A 21,616-nucleotide genomic window follows, 5' to 3' on the forward strand; every position below is an offset into this window, starting at 1 on the left:
GCTGACTTAATTTCAGGATAAATACAACTCTTACAACCATATGAAATAAGAATCTAGCATTCCTTAAATCCTTTGCATAATTACATTTAAGCCAATATATTTAAGCTAATATATTTCATACATTTATCATAGGTAGCCTCTTAAAAGAATAAAGCTTCTCAAAGTGTAAAGGAAGGAACTCAATAAAACACAGCTTTTAAAAGAAGCCTCTTTAGTTTGCACCTCCCCCTTTCCCCCTCCTCTCCAGCCTCAAAATAAAATAGGAAGAAGCTGCTTCTTCTGCCAAGCCAGTTGCCTTTCCAACATTTAACACATTTTAACCTTTTTTAACTCTCTCAGTTTAAGAAACAGCTTTAGAAGAGACTTCCCCAAAAATGTTCTCTTTCCAGCTAAATGTTTCTCCCCATTGCTCCTGGCCTTTTAACCTTAGAAAGAAGATCTGGCTCATTTTACTGGGAGGCACTTTAGTATTATCTTTCCCCATTCCTAATGGTGTTTTCTCAGCCTTGGGGCAGCATATGTAATTCTCCCTTTTTATGACTTTGAGAATTGTTTTTCTACTATAAATCAATGGGGCCCTTCTTGTCTTAGGAGGAAAAACATCTTGCCAAGGTTCTTTTAGGCAGCTGGTCTTTTGCCTGGCATGAAACATTTGAAAATCCTTTTTTTAAGCTCATTTTTAAATACAAGCCTTGATTGAAATATATAGAAGCTTTGATAAACATGCAGGCTTATGATTAGATGCCTCATTCCCCCCTTTCAAGCTCAAGGACCTTCATCCCAAGTGTCCTTGATAGCTTGACCTTCATCATATTCCTGAGGTAAAGCTCTGTATAGGGCCATGATATGAGGTAGAGTTTCATTTGAAACCATCTTGCTAATTGTACTTCTAAAACATGAAATGATACATGGCATCATACATAAAACCAATACTACTACTGTCAAGAAAAACAAGCAAGACAATAGTATCCCTTTGAGTCCTGTGACATTAGGTAACCAATTGGTGAGCCATCCCATATCCCATCCTTCCCATGTTTGTACTGGGACATGTGCTATATTCTCCATCTTTGTGGCCAACACACGGATTGCCTCACCATTATCAGAAATGTTAAAGCAACAGGCATTCCCTGTCAAGTTCAAGACTCCACATAGGCCTCCCTGCCTGGCAAGTACATAATCCATTCCCATTTTCAGCTGCAAAATGGCGGCTCTACTTTCATCCAACTGTTGTGCAATAAGTCTCAAACTCTGGGCCGTTGCATTGGTTACAAGTTCCACTACTGCTTGCAATCGAATTATTCTGTTTAGATTATAAATAGGATCCCGTGCCCCTTGTATGAGCTCACCAGGATTCCAGGAGGCAGGATCATAATAGGCTATAATGCGCTCTGGCGGCCAATCATCAGTACCGCTCCAACTTTGGGTACTTCCTCCTGCTATATGAGAAATATCAGCATTCCTTCGTGTTCGCCTGGCCGAACTAGTGGGCATAATCCACATTGGTGGTAATACCCAACCCAAGAAACAAGTCCCACTCCATTTGGAAGGGAGTTTCTTGTATGCCCATTCTCCACATATCCACCACAACCATCGGGTCTGAGGTTTTTGGTACGGGGAATACAGAAGGCGAAATACCAAAAGGGGTAGAGAGTTCACAGTGCAGTATGTTAGATTGCCTTCTTCTGTCACAGTTATGTTCCACACCACTTTCCATGCATGAATAAAAGGAGGTGCACAGGGCAAGGCATTCCGAGTTCGATAGGTAGTACCGTGTGCCCAGGTATGACTATTCTTCTTATAATCCCAAGTATAGTGACAATGAGAAGAGCCTATCATGGGAGAATCAGCTGCATCTGATGATTTATGTACACAGAATTCCCCTTGTACAGGTATAACTCGTAATGGTTTAGTTGAGTTCCATCCGGGGAAATTCTGTATTTCAGTTTGGTGTGGCATTTCGCTTACCATACCAATAGCATCTAATGGTATCGGTAATAAGGGCATACCTCCCTCTGAATCATCTGGCCCAAGAGAGCAAACAAGGCAATTGGTCCTATTTGCAACATTAGCTACCATTTCAGCTAAACCTACCCACATATTGTGGTCATGGCTGAATCCATATTTAGCCAATTTGGTCAGATTCAAGGACCCTTCCCCTTCCCAAGGGATCAGGATTAATAAAATCATGTTGATGTCTAGTATATGCATTCCTTCCACAAAAGATTACCTTATTGTGATAGCAAATAATTATTAGCCCCAATATAATTCCCCCAGTGACAGAAATGGGGAACCACCAAGACCAAAACATATATCCCGAGGATCCCCAATGAGTAATATCTCTGATAATTGTTCCACAAGGGGGGGGCAGTCAATCAATTGTATTAGAGAATCTTTCCGTTCACAGTCGCTGGTTCAGACGCTCCTCAAGCTTCAGGCGTGCGCAGGTCAGCCAGCTTCCAGGTTGTGGCTGCAGCAGGCCGGTCGTCAAATGTTGCCCGTGACCTAGCCCGTTCCCGGTAGGGCTAGATACAGGGGTTTTTGGAGAGAGTTAGTTTTAAAGGATTAGAGGGGTCACCTTTGCACGTCCAACTGCCTTCAGACTTCTTCAAACGAGAGTGATGAATCCAGGGGGTCACCTCAGCTACCTTCACCGCTGTTGGAGTAGAGAGCAAGACGGTGTAAGGTCCACGCCACTTAGGTGCAAGTGGATCACGTTTCCACTCTTTCACCCATACGCTATCGCCAGCCTGGAACTGATGAATCGGCTCGGCAATGCTGCACGGCGTGCGCTCGAGGGCCCACCTGTTAAGAGAAACAAAAACACGGGAGAGAGATTGCACTTGTTCCTGTGTCACATGATCTCCTATTTGTTTAAGGTCAGCTGGAATATCCTGAACAAAGGAGGGCGGTCTCCCATACAGGAGCTCAAAAGGTGACAACTTAAGTCTTTTTGTGGGTGCACACCGAACACGAAACAGTGTTATGGGTAACACATCTACCCATCCCAATCCCGTTTCCTGGGTTAATTTTGCCAATTGGGTTTTCAGAGTCCGATTCATTCTTTCAGTTTTCCCTGAACTCTGAGGCCTATATGCTGTATGCAGTCTCCATTTTACTTGTAGGACTCGACATACATCTTGTACTACTTGATCAATGAACGCTGGCCCATTATCACTTCCAATGCATCTAGGTAATCCAAACCTTGGGATCAATTCAGTGAGGAGTCTTTTAGTTACCTCTCGTGCCTTTTCAGTTCGGGTGGGAAAAGCTTCAACCCATCCGGTAAGAGTATCTACAAACACAAGGAGATACTTGAATCCCTTAGAAGGGACCAGCTCTGTGAAGTCCACAATTAGGCTTTCCATGGGGACGTATCCCACATGCTGAATTCCAGGAGGTTGTACCGGTCCCTGCCTGGGATTGTTTTTAGCACAAAGAACACATTTCTGTGAAATGCAAGTTGCTAATTGTGATAGATTAATAATATACAACTTCCGACTGAGACTCTCTCTAGTTGCAGTACCGCCAAGGTGAGTAGATTCATGATAATTTCTTACAATTGTACCTGCTAGATGATGAGGTACATAAATCCTATTGTCCGGCAGGATCATCCAACCGTCCTTCACAACTGCTCTTTCCTGTTCAGCCCACTTCCTCTCTTCTGGGGTATAGTGAGGTTTAACATCTTCTGGAACTACCTCTGGTATGAGGGCTGCTATAAATCCTCCCACAGGCTTTTGGGCTGCCTCTCGGGCTGCTTTGTCAGCAGCATGATTTCCTCTGGTTATTGGATCCCTTCCTCGTCCATGACCTTTGCAGTGCATTACAGCAATCTGTTCTGGAGCCCATACTGCTTCTAACAGGATTTCTACTTCAGGTCCATATTTCAAAGCCTTCCCGTGGGCTCCGATTAGACCTCTTTCTTTCCATAGAGCTCCATGTGCATGCAGGGTTAAGAAGGCATATTTTGAATCAGTATAGATGTTTGCCTTACATCCGGCTGCCAATTGCAGAGCTCTAGTTAAACCTATAAGTTCAGCCTTTTGTGCTGAGGTGCCAGCAGGCAAAGCTTCAGCTTCCACAACTTCCTCATTGGTGACCACAGCATATCCTGCTCGTCTGGCACCTTCATGCAGGTAACTGCTACCATCCGTATAATATACAACATCTGGATTTTTCAATGGCTCATCTTTCAGATCAGGTCTACTGGAATAAACTTCATCCATTACTTGGAGACAATCATGTGATTCCTCATCATCTACCTCTGGTAGGGGCAGCAAAGTCGCTGGATTGAGCATATTCACTACTCGTAGATGAATCCTGGGATTTTCACACAATAGGCCTTGGTATCTAGCCATCCTTGGGTTCGTTAGCCAATAACTACCCTTATATTCCATGAGTGTCAGAACAGCATGAGGTACATTCACATACATCGTCTGGCCAAAGGTAAATTTATCAGCTTCTTTGACAAGGCTCGCAGTGGCCGCTACTGCCCTTAGGCATGGAGGCCATCCTTTTGCTACTGAGTCCAATTGTTTAGACAAATAAGCTACTGGACGGTTCCAACTTCCTAATCTCTGGGTCAGGACTGCCGCTGCAATCCCATTCTGTTCATGTACATACAGCTGAAAGGGTTTTTCCGAATTAGGCAATCCAAGGGCTGGTGCCTCCATAAGTCGCTGTTTGATAACTAAAAAGGCTTGTTTCTGCTCAGGTCCCCATACGAATGGGTCCTTTTCTGCACCTCGAGTGCTTTCATGTAAGGGCTTGGCCAGACTACTGAAATCAGGTATCCATAGTCTACAAAACCCTGCTGTTCCCAGGAATCCCCTAAGTTGTTTTCTTGTGGTAGGTTCCTTGATAAGGCAAATAGCTTCTTTCCTCTCTGGTCTCAATGCTCGTTGTTGGTGTGAGATGTCAAAGCCCAAATATTTGACCTTTTCTAAACATAACTGTGCCTTTTTCTGGGAAACTCGGTAGCCAGCTTCCCAGAGCAAGTGGAGCAGTTCCTCTGTCCCTTCTTTACAGGTATCAAAATCCTTTGCAGCTAGTATAAGATCATCCACATATTGCAGAACCACCTTTTCTCCCGGTGTTGAGGGGTAACTTGTTAGATCCCTCGCCAAGGCAGTGCCAAATAAAGTTGGGGAATTTTTGAATCCTTGGGGCAATCTTGTCCAGGTTAGCTGGCCTTTTGTTCCTGTCAAAGGGTCTTCCCACTGGAAGGCAAATATAGGTTGGCTCTGTGGTGCCAGCCGGCAACAGAAGAATGCATCTTTCAAGTCCAATACAGTAAAAAATGTTGCTTCTGGTGGGATCAAACTCAGCAAGGTATATGGGTTTGGCACATTTGGGTGCAAGGTCTCGATAGCCTGGTTTACGAGCCTCAAGTCCTGCACTGGCCTATATTCATCTGTCCCAGGTTTTCGAACAGGCAAAAGGGGTGTGTTCCATTCTGATTGGCAAGGCTTAAGCAGACCATATTTTAATAGGCGGTCCAAATGTTTCTGGATGCCCTCCGCTGCTCGCCGGGGTAAGGGATATTGCTTTACAGATACAGGGGTAGCCATAGGTTTTAGGGTTACTACAATTGGAGCTATATTCTTAGCCATTCCTGGTGGGCTATTTTCGGCCCATACTCCTGGTGGCACCTGTAGAGTTCGGAGGAGCTTGTTTAATTCTGTATCCAATGTGGGTTGGACTTGCAAGGCTGACATTAGGCGCCATGATTGTTCCTTAGGTACTGAGAGGGTAATTATTCCTGCTGCTTTTGATGGCAGTTTCATTTCTGGACCTCGAGGAGTGAAAGTGATTTGGGCCTGCAATTTGGACAGCATATCTCTACCTAAGAGAGGTATTGGACACTCAGGTATATACAAAAACTGATGGGTTAAACGATGTCCCCCAATCTGGCATTCCAAAGGTTGGAGGAAAGACCTCTTAGCTGACTGTCCAGTGGCACTTTTAATGATTACACTTTTGGATGCCTTTTTCTGCAATAGTTCTGGGAGTACTGAGTATTCAGCCCCAGTATCAATCATAAAATCTATTAAATGGCTTCCTAATTGAATCGTGACCGTGGGCTCCTGGAAGCCTAACTTTATGGAGTCCGGTCGTTCCTAGTCTTGGGTAAAATCCTCTTCTGCCAGTCCAATGAAATTGTCTCTACTCCGTCCCTGTCCTGGTCTCTGATATCTTCCATCTCGGATCATTCCCCGTCCCCGTCCCTGGTTTCTTGGGCCGGAGCCGGAGCCTGGGCCTGGGCCTGGGCGTACTTCTTCCAACCTCAGGGGTTCAGGACACTCCCGCTTCCAATGACCCTCCTTCTTGCAATTTGCACATTGATTCCTTCCCAGTGGTGGATTCCTTCCTCGCCCTCGCCCTCCATTTAAGGGGCGGTGGTCTTGCTTCACTGCTGTGGCTAGCATTACCATCTTTTCCTTCTGCCACTTCTTCTTCTCTTGCTTCTCAGCCTCATCCCTATTCCGATAAACTCGGCGTGCAATGGCCATAATTTGGCTCATCAGCATCCCTTCCCATCCTTCTGATTTCTGAATTTTCTTACGAATGTCAGAAGCGCACTGGGCCACAAATGTAGCAGTAATCATTCTACTGTTTTCAGGGGCTTCAGGGTCAAAAGGAGTCCATATACGATAGGCTTCTTGCAGCCTCTCTAAAAAGTCTCCCGGACTCTCATTTGGTTTTTGTTCTACTTCTGAGACTTTAGACATATTAGTGGGCTTCTGGCATGCCCTGCGGATACCTTGCACAAGTGTCTGGCGGTAGGTGGTAAGTCTGGCCAGGTGAATTGCATTGTTTGGATCCCAATTAGGATCTTCCAAGGGAAAGTTATCTTGGAGATGACGGTCAATATTATAAATATTTCCCGCTCTGGCCTGCTCACGCAAATATATCTGTGCCTTTTCAATTATGTCTCTCCTTTCCTCAGTGGTGAACAGAGTATTTAGGAGCTGGCGACAATCTGTCCAAGTAGGGCTATGAGTATTTACTATTGAAGTCACCAAGTCCATCATAGCCTGAGGTTTTTCTGCAAAAGATGGGGTGTGTGTTTTCCAATTCATCAGATCTGTAGTTGTGAATGGAATATATTGCAGGGTCGAAGTTCGAGGTGGCCGTGGTCCGGGTTGCCCATTAACCAGCGCAGGCTCCTCAAGTGCATCAAATACTCTTCTAAGAGGGGCTACTACGTGATCTTTCTCTTTACTTTGCTCTAGGGGCCTCAAATCATAGGGGATGGTATCTGTCGCAAGGCGTTCTTTTAGCAGCTTTATACGCCTGGCTGTATTGCTTGCTGACCGAGCAAGGTCTCCCTGTAACTTCTGTAACATTTCTCTGGGACTTGGATGTACAGGGGTTTGGGGTGGGCAATCAGTTGTTCCACTAAAGGAGACTGTAGATGGAGGTCTATTAGGAGTCACAGGTGGAATAACCACTTCTGCTTGGGCTTTATTATAGGACTCCAATGCCTCCTGAAGATATTTATCATAATCTATCAAGGAATCAAGCTCTGTGACTCCACTCCCATTATTCATTCCAGTTTCTTGCCTTGGGGTTACAACTGGTGGAGTGTTTGGATTAAGCTCCCTTCGATGTGGAGCATAGGGTGGAGGTGGAAGCACCTCTTCCTCTGGCCCCTCAAAAATGGGTTTGAGTTTATTTGGCAAGATTCCTTTCCTAGCTTCGGCTTTTACAGCCAATAATTTGCATCGTTTGACTTTGCATTCCCTTATCCATGGAGGATTTTTATTTAATGTGCTCAGCCAGGAATCTATATATGGAAATTGTTCTGGGCACCCTCCAGTTTCTTTGGCGATATCAGTCCAAAGTTTGCTTACTAAATTTATATCAAAGGTTCCCTGGGATGGCCATTCAGTAATTTGTTTTGGCCATTCTAGTTCACATAACGTTCTCAAGCGCTCTGGCGTCATTTTGACTCCATATGCCCCTGAGAAGGCTTTCTTAAAATTATTTAACATACACTCAAGAGGTGTATTTTCCCCCTTTGAACCCCCAACTCCCATTGTATGGCCCTGTGAAGTATCCACTCAGTCACTCACAGACGCGCTTCGTGGGTTTCCTTGCCTAGTGAAGTCGCCTTACTAGGAACCGAAGTACTGCCCACTCCACACTCGGGTCAGCTACAGATTGCTCTGTACTTTCTCACACATACAATGCGCTGGATACTTCACCACACTCTACCTCCCAATTTTTCCTTTCCCTACACCAGATCACCATCTGATGTACCCAACCACCTAGCGTACTCAGTTTCCCCTTACTGAGACGCAGAAGTTTGATCAAGACTTCTCTTCCTCCTAATTAATTGGAGGGCCAAAAATCCCTTTGTGCACTTACCCTTGGTTGGTTCCCTGTTTCCCCCGGTCCGTCGCCGCCAGTGAGCAGGGTATCAGACAGACGAGTCTTCTGCGTTCCCCCTGGAAAAAAATTACCAGTGCGCGCTTTGGGTAAGCAGTTGTCCTCTCTCTTGTACCCTGCCCAGTAGGGCGAAGGGGCTGCGTTCCAGCAGACCACTTATCCGAGTCACAGGGCACCATAAAATGTAGCACCCTGCTTGTGGTTAACGCTTAGCTGGAATGAAATATTCAACGCAGCAATAGAGAAATTAAAATAGTAATTTATTTGTCAGACAAATAAATAAGAGGCACAGTGGTACATGGTTACCAAGCTCTGGCCTGGCCTCCTGCCATTCTGGCCAGCACTTATATTCCCTTAATCCAGCCCCCTTTGCTCCTCCTGTGGCTGCCTCTGTCCAATCAGCCTGGTTGAAATTCCTATTGGCTGTTTGCTAGAGCCAATCACAAAAGATACACCCACAAAAGATACACCCACTTCCTTGCCCTTATATGGGAGACAAAGAGCTATATATAAATGACAAATAAGTAATAATATATCTTACATGGAATCTTAATTACCAGCTCACCTCTTGCCCTTCTTGCCCTATTGCCTTCTAAAACAAATGGTTTAATCTTACATTTTATGTTCAACAGATGTCAAGGATCTTGAGTTTCACATAAACATTGAAAGATTTCCTTCATTTAATGTTTCTAAACAAAATGCCTGACAACTATATATCAAGACTGCCCGGATGGCGTCTTCTGTCTGGCAAGGGGGGGGGCTGGTGGCTGACTTAATTTCAGGATAAATACAACTCTTACAACCATATGAAATAAGAATCTAGCATTCCTTAAATCCTTTGCATAATTACATTTAAGCCAATATATTTAAGCTAATATATTTCATACATTTATCATAGGTAGCCTCTTAAAAGAATAAAGCTTCTCAAAGTGTAAAGGAAGGAACTCAATAAAACACAGCTTTTAAAAGAAGCCTCTTTAGTTTGCACCTCCCCCTTTCCCCCTCCTCTCCAGCCTCAAAATAAAATAGGAAGAAGCTGCTTCTTCTGCCAAGCCAGTTGCCTTTCCAACATTTAACACATTTTAACCTTTTTTAACTCTCTCAGTTTAAGAAACAGCTTTAGAAGAGACTTCCCCAAAAATGTTCTCTTTCCAGCTAAATGTTTCTCCCCATTGCTCCTGGCCTTTTAACCTTAGAAAGAAGATCTGGCTCATTTTACTGGGAGGCACTTTAGTATTATCTTTCCCCATTCCTAATGGTGTTTTCTCAGCCTTGGGGCAGCATATGTAATTCTCCCTTTTTATGACTTTGAGAATTGTTTTTCTACTATAAATCAATGGGGCCCTTCTTGTCTTAGGAGGAAAAACATCTTGCCAAGGTTCTTTTAGGCAGCTGGTCTTTTGCCTGGCATGAAACATTTGAAAATCCTTTTTTTAAGCTCATTTTTAAATACAAGCCTTGATTGAAATATATAGAAGCTTTGATAAACATGCAGGCTTATGATTAGATGCCTCAATCAATCCATCCTCATGGATGAGGTAGGTTGCTTCATTCTGCTGCCTTTCGCTCTGAAGGCAGTTCATCTTGTGCCACACAGCCCTCAGAAACAGTTTGGTATGGTGTGAGCTAGAGTGTTGTCACTATTCTCATAGAAAAATGAGTTCTGATCTGTGACACTTAGCAGACTCCAAGTGAAAAATGCATATTAATAAAGCAATTCACAGGGTATGGTATCATGAATATAGGTAGGTTTGAAAGCTTAGCAGTGTGATTGCATCTCCACACAATGTCAGTAACATTTACAATTTCCACATCATTTTTAAAAGAGGAACATCATATGCTCCAGTAAGCACCACTGTGTTCAGGTTAATAATACCCCTTTGTATATCTGATTTGTTTTCCCATTAAAATGCTATTAGTATTTTTTCTTCAGTGTTTGAAAAAAATCTAAATAGGAGCTATGTCCATCAGACAACAAAATAGCCTATAAAGGTAGCTCCAACTTATCTTTTCTTTTTCTTTTTTAGGAAAACAATATACATCAATCACACACTGGGGAGCGGATGGTCCTGTTTGATAGGCTTGCCTACTTATTTCTTTACCTAAGATAATATCTACAGCATCCATGTGTCTGACAGAAATGGCTTGAAGCTATGATGCAGTTGATCAAAAAGAAAATAAAAGTGAAATGCATGTCTCTACTTCCCCACAACCCAAACTTTTGCTGAGGTTAAGTGGAAACAGTGAGACGGGGTCATTCAATCAATCCACCAGTCATTCACACTGTGGGATATACTGCAGAGAGCAGCTTCCTCGGGACGTGATGGATGCAATATATACCTGACTCAGCAGCTACCAAGATTGCAGCAGATCACTGTCATTTGAAACTATGCGCACACAATTCATGCTTCAGTTTAAAGGAAAAGAACAACACATCTGCTGCTGAACCAGATCTGGGGATGGAAATGGTCAGTATCCTGAGTCTAGTAGTAGCGGTAGCGGTAGCGGTGGTAATAGTAGTAGTTCTAACCAAATGAGAGCCACTGCCTTTATACCTATCACCTTGTCAATTACTGCTGGTTTCCATAAGATATATATCTGTGTCTTGTACAGACTTATCTGATGTATCAAACCTGATTCGGATCATTCAGGATCAAATAGACAACTCCAAGTTTTCAATAGCTCTTATGGAATTAGCAGATATACCTACAGCTAGTTCCTCAGGGATGAGGAACCTGTGCACCTCCAGATGTTGGACTGCAACTCACATCAGCACCAGCCTGTATGGCCAAAGATCAGGAATGATGAGAGATGTAGTCCAGGAGCATATGAAGACCACAGGTTTATTATCCTTGTAGTATACCATACTATAGTCAGGATTTACTCCAGTTTAAAAGGGAGCTAAAAATGAAATCCTTGGTATTAATATCTGCCAGTGAAGCATGGGAAATGTTAATCATTTGGGAGGAGGGTTGGTTGGGCATTGGCACTCATGTTACCCATTAAGGTTCATGGGTCTACATCAGTGTAAATTGCTTGTTAATTTTTTTCCCATCCCATCTAAAGAAAATTGGAGAAGGGTTCATTATTCACTTTATGCCTAATACTTTTCTGTTCTTTGGCTTTCTGCTTGCAAAGCACTCGGAGATCATGGGCCAAAAAGGGTGCCACAAGAAGCAAATTATTTTAAGTAAAATTTATTAATGTGAGTCGTTCCAATATATTAAACTGCAAAGCCAAGGCACTTCCTGAGTTATTAATGATCCTGAACCATAGATCTAGTACTTCCTCATTTTGGCTTTTATTAGCCAAGAATTCTACTGTGAGGCAACAGTAATAGAAAATTCACTCTTGGAGCCAAATTGAAGAGGAAAGAAGCAATCAGTTTACATTGGGGGGCTGCAGGGGCACAGTGGGTTTGGCCGCTTGAGAGCATAAGAAGAGCCCTGTAGGTCAGAGCAAAATGGCCCATCTAGTCCAGAATCCTGTTCTTACAGTGCCCAACCAGATGCTTTCCCTTTTGTGAGAATCCTATTAGAAGACTATAGGATGGGCATTGCTATTCAAAGACTGTGTGCGCACCATGTCTTGTTGTCGATTATGTGGGGCAGGGCTTATCCCCCCCCCCAATATTTTATTCAAGTTGGCACCCCTGACGGGGGGGAGGACAGAATTCAGATTTTAAATGAGCGTCTGTTCTCTTCCAAACCACTGGAAGGCTGTGTCTACACTAACCTCTATCTTCCACAGACAAAGACCATCTGAGTTTTTCCCTCCTTTTGCCCCAATGCATTGTTTATTGTCTTTATTTTTATTACTTATTATTTCCCCCTTTTGTACAGTACAGTCCTCTGCAAGTCCTTTCTCTAAAGAAAGTGGGCATAAAACTGCAGTCTCCTTTGGTAGTATTGCTTATTAAGACTGAAGGTGGCACTGTCTCTCAGAAGTACCTTCGGCAGAAGAATGCTGATAATTGAATTATGTGGTGCTTCAACTATTCTAACTTCACAAGCATTACAACATCATGTATACATTAACTGCAAACAAGCTCCTAGGAAAGCCCATGAGCTGTAAAGGTTGCCTGTGACTATTTCTACACTTCTGTGTTCAGAATCATGCTGCAGACTCAGAAGTGACTTTTACTTAACCCTCTGCCTGTTATGCCTTGAGATAAGATATTCACTGGGGTACTTGGGTGCGGCCTGTAGGTACTGTAAAACTGTCTGGGTGAGGCTGCGGAAAGCAGAGCAGGTCTGGGTTGGAGCCAAGGGCAGTTTGGGGCAGCTCCAGCATCAAAGCCCATTGTTATTTTTAATAGGTCAAGGAGCTCATGACAAAATCTATTCATCTTGGTGTCAACACAATGCAACATGAAAGCTAGTTTGGTGGTAGATTTGGAGCAGAGCCATGACATTGGTGACAGGGGTGTAGCTCAATGCATATTCCCTGACTTAAGACACATTGCTCACCTCCAAATCTACAGTGAGCCACAGAGATAGAAACTCACTGTTATAAGAGCTTTTGTCCATACATTTTAAAAAAAAAATGCAGATGTGTGTGCAATTTAAGACAGGGAACCAGACTGGAGCACAGCATGTAACCCGTGCTATAGCCCCAGACCTTAAATCAGGCTCTGCCCCACCAATGTTTTTCAGAAAGACAGCCACTGGAAACTGGAAACACAGAGCATTTGCATCACATATAGTTTGACTTTAAAATGTGCTTTTTAGTTAAATGGCCTGTTAAAACAAACAATCCCTTATCAACTTCTGGCTAGGTCCATTTCTTTTGCTAGTTTGTTTGACAACCCTTTCTGTCCTGTATCAGAAAGACATGGCGTAAATTTAGGTAATTATGTTCTTTTGGTTAATTTCCATTGATCTTATGTATTGTATGCTTTTTGCAATCTTTATGTGCACTACTTAGAAACAGTTGAAATAAATAATAAATAAATATATTAGGAGAAGGAAGGAAGGTATACATCAGGTGGTTGGCGAAACTGTGGTCCTCCCTATGTTTGTTGGACTCAAACTCCCATCAGCCCCAGGCAGCATTGCCAGTAGTCAGGGATTATGGGAGTTGCAGTCCCAAAGGTTCCCGTGTAACTGGTATAAACATAAGCCTACCAGGAGAAAAGCCTCTGAATTTCACCTAACATAAAATTCAGTTTGTGGATTTGAAGGGTACTGCTCAGATGAAACACCTGCAGGAATTTTTGAGGAACTTTAAAATAAGTATAGCAAAGGTATTTTTAAAAATTCACAAGGGAGATGGTTAATTGGCACATCTCTGCCCACAGATTGTATTTCTCTGCTTTTGCTATCCATGTCTGGTGATTCTACACTGCTGTTTACTATGTTACTTCAGTTCTCTCAGTTTCTAAAAGGTGTGACACTGTAGTGAATAATGTATGCTCCTCCAACGATAGATTTCTTCACTAATCATGTTTCTCAGTCTCTAGTTACAATTCCACCAACCCATTTGCTTCAAAATCAGCAGTGGGATTTAGGTGGCATTCAGAAAACTCTCGAAATAAGAACTGAACTCATTGCTCCTCAGCCTTTTCAGGGTTTATGGTCACTGGCTTGTGTTAAGTGTAACAGTGAAACTCGGTTTGGTTTTTTTAGGAACTTGGTATCAGTTGTTCCTGGAGGATGAAAGGTCCATGGTGCTGTATTCCTGCTTAAGCAATAGTCACTGCTTGCTCACAGTCATTCCACCATTATATAGAGAGGTGCCTAGGTGGTTGTATTTTATAGCCAAAACTCAGCTTACGTTACTAGAAGAGTGGGTTTGTTGGGATTGATAGCTTGACTGTTGCTTCCTAGCTAAACAAAAACAATTTGCCATAGTCGGAATTCATCTATGACGTGAGTTGCTGTTTTCTATGTAGGGTCATAACAATGAATGATTTAGTCAGAGAGAAAGGACATGAAAGTATTGTTCCTTATACATGTTGTTATTTACTTACACTCAAGGCTACAGAAGGAAACAAGAATGCTGCTGGATCAGAGCAAAGGTTCCTGTACTGGGGTATCCAGTTACCCCACTGTTGGGCATCCATGGGCAGGGGCACATAAAAAGGACCTGCTTCCATTCCTATTCCCCTCCTTTCCCTTCATACCTAGAGACACAGTCTCACCATCTTGGTCACTCTCTTCTGGACACTCTCCATTCGGTTATTTTATTTTATCCATCTTGTCTATTATCTGTTCCAGTTGATTTCATTGAGGGCTCAGGCGCAGTGAGGCTGCAAGCAGTTGGGGGCTAACATGGGAAGATGAAATAATCACAGGGCAATCGCTTTGGGATAAAATAGGCTACAACTTTATTGATTACAAATGTAAGAAACTCTTGGCGTAGGCAATGGTTGTATATCCAGAATCACCCAACCCAACTTCTGGTTGATTACTGAGCAGGATTAATCCCAGGTTAAGGATCACCTCTTGGTGCATATCTTTTCTTTTTTAATCTGGTTTTTTTTATTGAAAGCTTTGAACATATGATACAATAAAATCCAAATAAATCTAAATAAAAATAGAGAATGAAAGAAGGGGAAAAACAAGAAAGAAAGAAAGAAAGAAAGAAAGAAAGAAAGAAAGAAAGAAAGAAAATAGGACGGAAAAGAAAAAAGACAGACAGACAGACAGAGAGAGAGAGAGAGAGAGAGAGAGAGAGAGAAATAATATGCAGAGCCCTCTATCACAGGGGTAGATCTTAACTCTTGTCTCACACAAAAGGGGGCAGACCCTCAACTTGGAAACTTCCATTTGTACTCCCAGCCTGGGAGTTCTTCCGTTCCCTGCCTGTCATGCAGGGTTCTTCATCAGTCATCCATTATCTTCCTTACATATACCATACAGTGGTACCTCATGTTACATACACTTCAGGTTACATACGCTTCAGGTTACAGACTCTGCTACCCCAGAAATAGTACCTCGGCTTAAGAACTTTGCTTCAGGATGAGAACAGAAATTGTGCTCCGGCGGCGCAGCAGCAGTGGGAGGCCCCATTAGCTAAAGTGGTGCTTCAGGTTAAGAACAGGTTAAGTACGGACCTCCGGAACGAATTAAGTACTTAACCCGAGGTACCACTGTATTAAGGTGATCTCCCCCTGGCCCGCCTGTGATTAGTCAGAACCATGGATGAGTCAATGGAAGCCCCTGTGACTACTGGAGGAGGAAATAACATCCTTCCTGGTCTCACGGGAAACCAGCACCCCCACCCCACCCCCAGAGTCACTGCGACCAGCATCAGGCCGCAATCACTGCACATCAGGGGAAGAGGCAAGCAGTCGTCGTGTAACCCTGAATTCTACCATTACAAGAGTGCAGAGAAAATATTGTCTCTCTCCACATTCTCCAAATCACGCATCACAACACACTGGTTTCAAGGGCAGATTTGCTACCTGAAGTAATTAGATGTCTGTTAGCTCCTGAAGCAAAATTCTGTTTACCCCACTGCCAACGACACTTTTACAGTTGCGATCCCACTCAAATCAAATTCAAGGAGAGCAACAAAGAACAGCCTGCCATTCCACTATGAAAATAGGAGATCTTGCCACTGACTGAACTCTTTAACAATAACACTGTCTTTCCAGAATATTAATGTATCTCACAAGCTCTTAACCGTTTTTCTCGGTGATGTTGATTGAAGGGCCTGAAGGAGATCAATAAAAAGTGCTGCATAAGGCTTATTTGTTTTAATCACCTTCAGATAAACCATAAGATATTGATCTTAAGCTTTTCAGCAGCTTGAAAAGGAGCCAAATCTTTATCAGTTTCTAATGGCATGCAGACATTCTGAGGACTAATACCACACTGATAGGGAAAGTTCCACGTGCTGTACTAGAAGCCTTGAAAGCCAATCTTCCAGTTTATGGCTGCTTGCAAGTTTTTGCTTCCTCCCTTGCTGGTTGTGATGGAGAGTTGGAGCTGTCGATAGATTCTGATTAATGAACAAAGCAGCTAAGTAATGCTACAGAACTTGATGGCTGCAAAACATATTTTTAATTTATTTCATAAAATTCATACACTGCTTGATTGTAAAAAAACAAAACAAAAACTCAAAGTGTCAGAGCTGCCCAAGGTCCCAGCTCACAAAGGACCAACGCCAGTTCTTGTTATATACAAAAGTCTTTATTGAAGTTCAGTTTCGATTTCAAAGCCGCGGCGCGCAGCTCTACGTCTCAACTCTAGACCGCTGAAGCTCCGTCTGAATCTCCTCCCCCCAGACACCAGTTTAAGACTCTAGCCTTGCTCCACCTCTTCCTTTGCTCTTTCCTCCTCTGGGTCCTCCTGTCCGCTGGGGTCTTGCCCTTTCTAGACTCTTCTGACGCTGAGTCCCCTGAGTCTTCCCCCTGCCTCCGGCGGGCTTTAGGACCTGGTTCCCAATCCGGGTTTTCTGCTGTCCCGCGCACCTGTACATTTGAACTTGGCGCGCGCTCCCAGCCGGCAACCTTCCTTCTGACCGTTTCACTGCTCCTGTCACTGCTTCCCCCCTCTGTTCCCTCACTCTCCGATGGAGGCGCGGCCAGCCCTGACTCATCTTCTCTCCCTACTGGAGGAGACGCTGGCCCTGATTCATGGGACTCTTCCCCCCCACTCCGCTCTGGTGGGGGAACTGGTCCTGATCTCCCGCTGCTGCTTTGGGAGTCCCCGCTAGCCCCTTGCTTCTGGTGTGTCCCCCCTGGGACCCCCCTTGCCCTGGCCATCGGCGCCCCCCTCTGGGAATCTTCTGAATCGCTGGAGAAGCTCATGGAATCTCTCGGGCCACTGTCATACTCCCCTACGCTGCCCTCAGATTCTTCCCCTTCGCTCTCCGTTTCCTCTCTCCCCTGTGTCTCTGCTCCTGAACCCCTGACACAAAGTGTTTTACAAAAATTGTAACTTTTATCCCCGCTCCCCTTTTTTGGTTTCTGATGTTCTTTAGAACTCTGGTTTCTCCTCTTCATGATGATCGTATTCTGCAGTTTGATAATATCTTGACATAGCTTTCAACTCTGCTTCAAATTTTGTAACCTACACTGTTCCTGTTGTCTTCACTGTTCCTTATTTAGTATGTCCCATCAACCCGTGCCTTTGAACAGCTGAAGTAAATGGCTGTATTCCATTAAGACCTTAAATGAAAAGTAAACTACTTATAGAAAACTATTTTTAAAAAAGCTGCTCCTTACAACCTGGCTTTGTACTCATTTCATCAATAAACTGAGCACTCTGGAATAAATTTTTCATAAGTTAGTCTTCATTAAATAGTAGCCGATCAACACTGAAGTGAGCAGTGCACCCATCCATTAGTAGTGATGTAGCTTGAGCAGTTCATTTGATACATAGAAAGATGTAACAGCAAGCAATATACAGTATTCTAATTTCAATACATGCCAAAGAATACTGCAGAGTAACTGGAGATTTTGCCCTATCCCTATCCCCTATCTACATTTTAACTTCATGCAACTAACCTGTGAAGCTGGTTAGGTCAGGATAAAAGGGAATGATTTGCTCAAAGTCACCCAGTGAGCTTCTTGGCTGACCTTGAATCTAACACATTCCAACACTCTCCAGTCTGAGTCTATCCACTACAACACAATGGTTCTGTTGATGTTTGGACAAAGTATAATAACTCCAAAGGCAAATCTGGTGGTCTCTGAAGCAATAACATCTAACCATTCTAGGAAGCATATAGATCCCTACTCAAGGGACTGTGGTTTGGGGCAGCAGTTGTATTGAAAACAAAACATTTGAATTTGATCATAGATTATTTAAGTCTATGGAAGCCTGTCAGTGCAGAGAGTTGACTATACCCAATGACCTTTGTAGAGTTCTGTGGATTCCATTACACTGAATTTATCATGATGAACCTTGCCTTCTACAAAATGTCATGCAACATTTAATTGTTTTATGACACAAATGGCATTTTCTTTTGCTGCCATTTAAACTGTGTTGAAAAGATATGTTCTACTTTTACTTCCTCTTCATACATCTCAACACTGTTGCCACCTGCAAAGAAGTTTTCCACTACCTTTTTCTCAATAAACTCTTTACCATTTGTTTTGCAAGGACTGCAAGATCCAGGGCCCCAGGTTAACCACCTAATGTATATCATAGTTTGCGAAATGAATTTATGGTGCAATATAAATGCCTATGGTAAACCTAGCTTTTGACCTTTATTTAATGTGTGCACTGATTGCTTCGGTATTTAGAGGCAAAACCTTTGAAGTTTAAGGTAGGTATTTTGACAAATAAAATGCCCTGTCTTGATTACTGTGCAGATTAACATTTAAAATGTCAAACATTTGGGGGCATAGTCAAAATATAATTCTAACGTGTATGTCATACTGTTGGAACAGCAAGAAAAAGCTAAAGTGCAAGAAGGAAAACGGGAACTAAAGCACAGGAAGAAATTCTAACTAAGCTCCTGTTTTTCTACCTCCATTATAGCTTTCTCTTGCAAACACTTATGGCATTGTCCTTTGAAATACTGCTTTGAAGCATCACTGTGGTAGCTACTGTGGTAGAAAGTCAGGAGCTTCCAGGCTTCCAGGAAGAACATATACTGCTACTTTCTAACAGGACTTAACCATTTATTTTAATGTAGAACACAATCAAGGTCAGAACATCTAACAGCAGTCAGCCATCTTGACACAAACAACAACCAGCAGTTCTTCTGTCCCATGCAGCCTCAGGAAGGTAGGTGGCATCTCCTACAATTATTAACCATTCAATCTCCCAGTATTGAAAAAACCTATTCGTTTATCCACTGAGCCCTCCGGTCTGGCAGTGCTGTCACATAACATCAGGCCAGCCCAAAATAAGACCATGGTGATCCACAATTTGATCATGAATGAAGAAAGAACTGAGCTGGTGAAACCTCAGTGGGTGAACTAAGTGCATCTAACTTAACTCAGATGTGCCCACCCAGATAGCACCAGTCCAGACTTCATCTTGGGATGGGCTTAGAGGGTCTGCACTTGGTGCTTTGCCTGTGAGTCCCCACCCCTTTTATTGAAGTTGGTGGAGAGGGTCAAGGTGGGGCAACTGCAGACTTCTGTAGATGATATGGATTATCTAGACTCATTCCAGTTTTGTTTCAGGCTTGGTCAGGGAACTGAATCAGGCTTGCTTGTCCTGATGGATTCCATTTTGTTTAGAGTGGGATCAGCAGCATGCAACCTTATTCCATCTTCTCGTTCCCTACACCTTTTGTTACCACTGACTATGAGATACTCCTGAACCAGCTGTGTGGGGACACTTTGTTAGAGTGGTTATGGTCCTACCTATAGAGCTGAGACCAGAAAATAGTATTAATAGAGTGCTTTTCAGCTCCCTGGCAGCGGGCACACTTGGAATTTTGAGATAGTGCTATTGGCACCTGGCACAAAATGGCTGCTGTGTTGTGTGTGACTGCCACATTGAAAACAGCATAAAAAGAGACTAAAATGGTGCAGATGGTCTCCCACATATCATATATGGTGGATTTCTGAGTGGATATTTGCTGAAACTTTCCATGGATGTCAGAGGGAGTACTGGTGACTATGGGCAGCAGGTTGACAACCCCTGTTCTAGGCACATGCTCCATATCACAGTTCATTGGCTTCCCACAAGGCTACACACAAGGTTACCTGCCACGGCAAACTTTGGTAATACAGCTCCCTGAGGAGGACAAAATTGCCCCCCCCCCATCTTATTTTCACAATACCTGAGTGAGGACAAAATTGTTGTCGTCCCCCCCATCTTATTTTCACAATACAGTGGTACCTCGGGTTAAGAACTTAATTCGTTCCGGAGGTCCGTTCTTAACCTGAAACTGTTCTTAACTTGAGGCACCACTTTAGCTAATGGGGCCTCCCGCTGCTGCTGCCACTGCCACACAATTTCTGTTCTCATCCTGAAGCAAAGTTCTTAACCCGAGGTACTATTTCTGGGTTAGCGGAGTCTGTAACCTGAAGCATCTGTAACCTGAAGCGTCTGTGACCCGAGGTACCACTGTAATTCCTTTTTAATTCATTGTTCCTTTTTAATTCATCATTATCTTGTGCCTCCTCGGCTCAGCGCTCGGGGCGGTGGGAGGGGACTGCCAACACCTTTATAAATCCACCACTGGCTATATTTGTCCAAAAAGGTTGGCAATGCCCTTGCTGAAGTTTATATAGTATTTTGTGATTGTAAATCGTGATTTGATGCTGCTTCCCAATCTCAGAATATTAGATAAAATTCAAGTGTTCTAATCACTAGGTGTATTCTACCACTGCCTAAAACAGAGTAGGAAGGAAATCTGATGAAATTATTCATAGTAATATACCAAGAGAGCCATGAAAAGACTCTGCAGCAAAGCTTTCCCCCCATTTGCTTCTGTTGTTACTCATATTTCATCTGGATGTTCATTCATCATTGACCTCTTTGTAGCAGTGGCGTAGCGTGGGGGGTGCAGGGGGGGCCGGCCGCACCGGGCGCAACATCTGGGGTTAGGGCAAATCCACGGGTTAGGGGTCGCAAATTACTTGCCTTGCCCCGGGTGCTCACAACCCACGCTACGCCACTGCTTTGTAGCATGTTGTTAAATCAAATTTACTTGAGGTTAAATTGGTATGCTGCTTGGTGAGAGATTTTACTTTAAAGTCAAAGCTGACATGATGTCCCATCTCAAGAATAAACACTGAGACATAAAATATTATCACTTCTGTTAACTTCTAGAAAGGGGGTTTCAGGCTTCAGGATATAACTGGACAAAGCTCAGGAAGACGTTATTACTCTAGTGAAGTGGTGTAGTGATTGTTAGGTCATTCAGGTGTTTTTAGTTCCTTAAAACTGAGCACCAAGTGTTCTCAATGAGACATTATGAATTCACATAAACCATTTTCTCATTGGACCTCATTCCAATGCAGCCCTGAAAAAGAGGATGGCACAATCTCTGATAATGTAATCAGGGTTTCCAAAGCATGTTTTTACATGTCTTGTTTACTCTTATTCATGTGTGTACATTTCCCGTAACTTCTGAGATAGTAAAATTTTGTCTAATTTAAAAAAAATAATTATTATTTAATGTGTTCTTACTTGTTACTGCTCATGAACCAAGACACTGTGCCTTATCTCACTTCCTTCTTGTTGCTGTCCCTTAATTTACAAATAACAGTAGAACCACCAACAATAATAAATTAATCCCCTGGTGAGGATTTCCTTTTATGCCTGCATTTCCAGGCCTACACTAAATGGTGTTTGTTTGTTTG

The 21,616-nt window shown here is 43.2% G+C and overlaps 1 long non-coding RNA gene across 2 annotated transcripts in view; it reads left to right on the top strand.

Annotated features, from left to right (window-relative positions):
- Positions 1-21,616, top strand: part of LOC309348838 — a 29,019-nt gene that overhangs the window by 1,750 nt on the left and 5,653 nt on the right. For both annotated transcript variants that reach the window (XR_014159566.1, XR_014159567.1), the window contains exons 2-3: positions 10,422-10,862; positions 18,988-19,079. This is a non-coding gene — a long non-coding RNA (uncharacterized lncRNA). The remainder of the gene's footprint in view (positions 1-10,421; positions 10,863-18,987; positions 19,080-21,616) is intronic.

Source organism: Podarcis erhardii, assembly GCF_964252035.2.
Source record: "Podarcis erhardii genome assembly, chromosome: 1".
Lineage (NCBI taxonomy): Eukaryota > Metazoa > Chordata > Lepidosauria > Squamata > Lacertidae > Podarcis > Podarcis erhardii.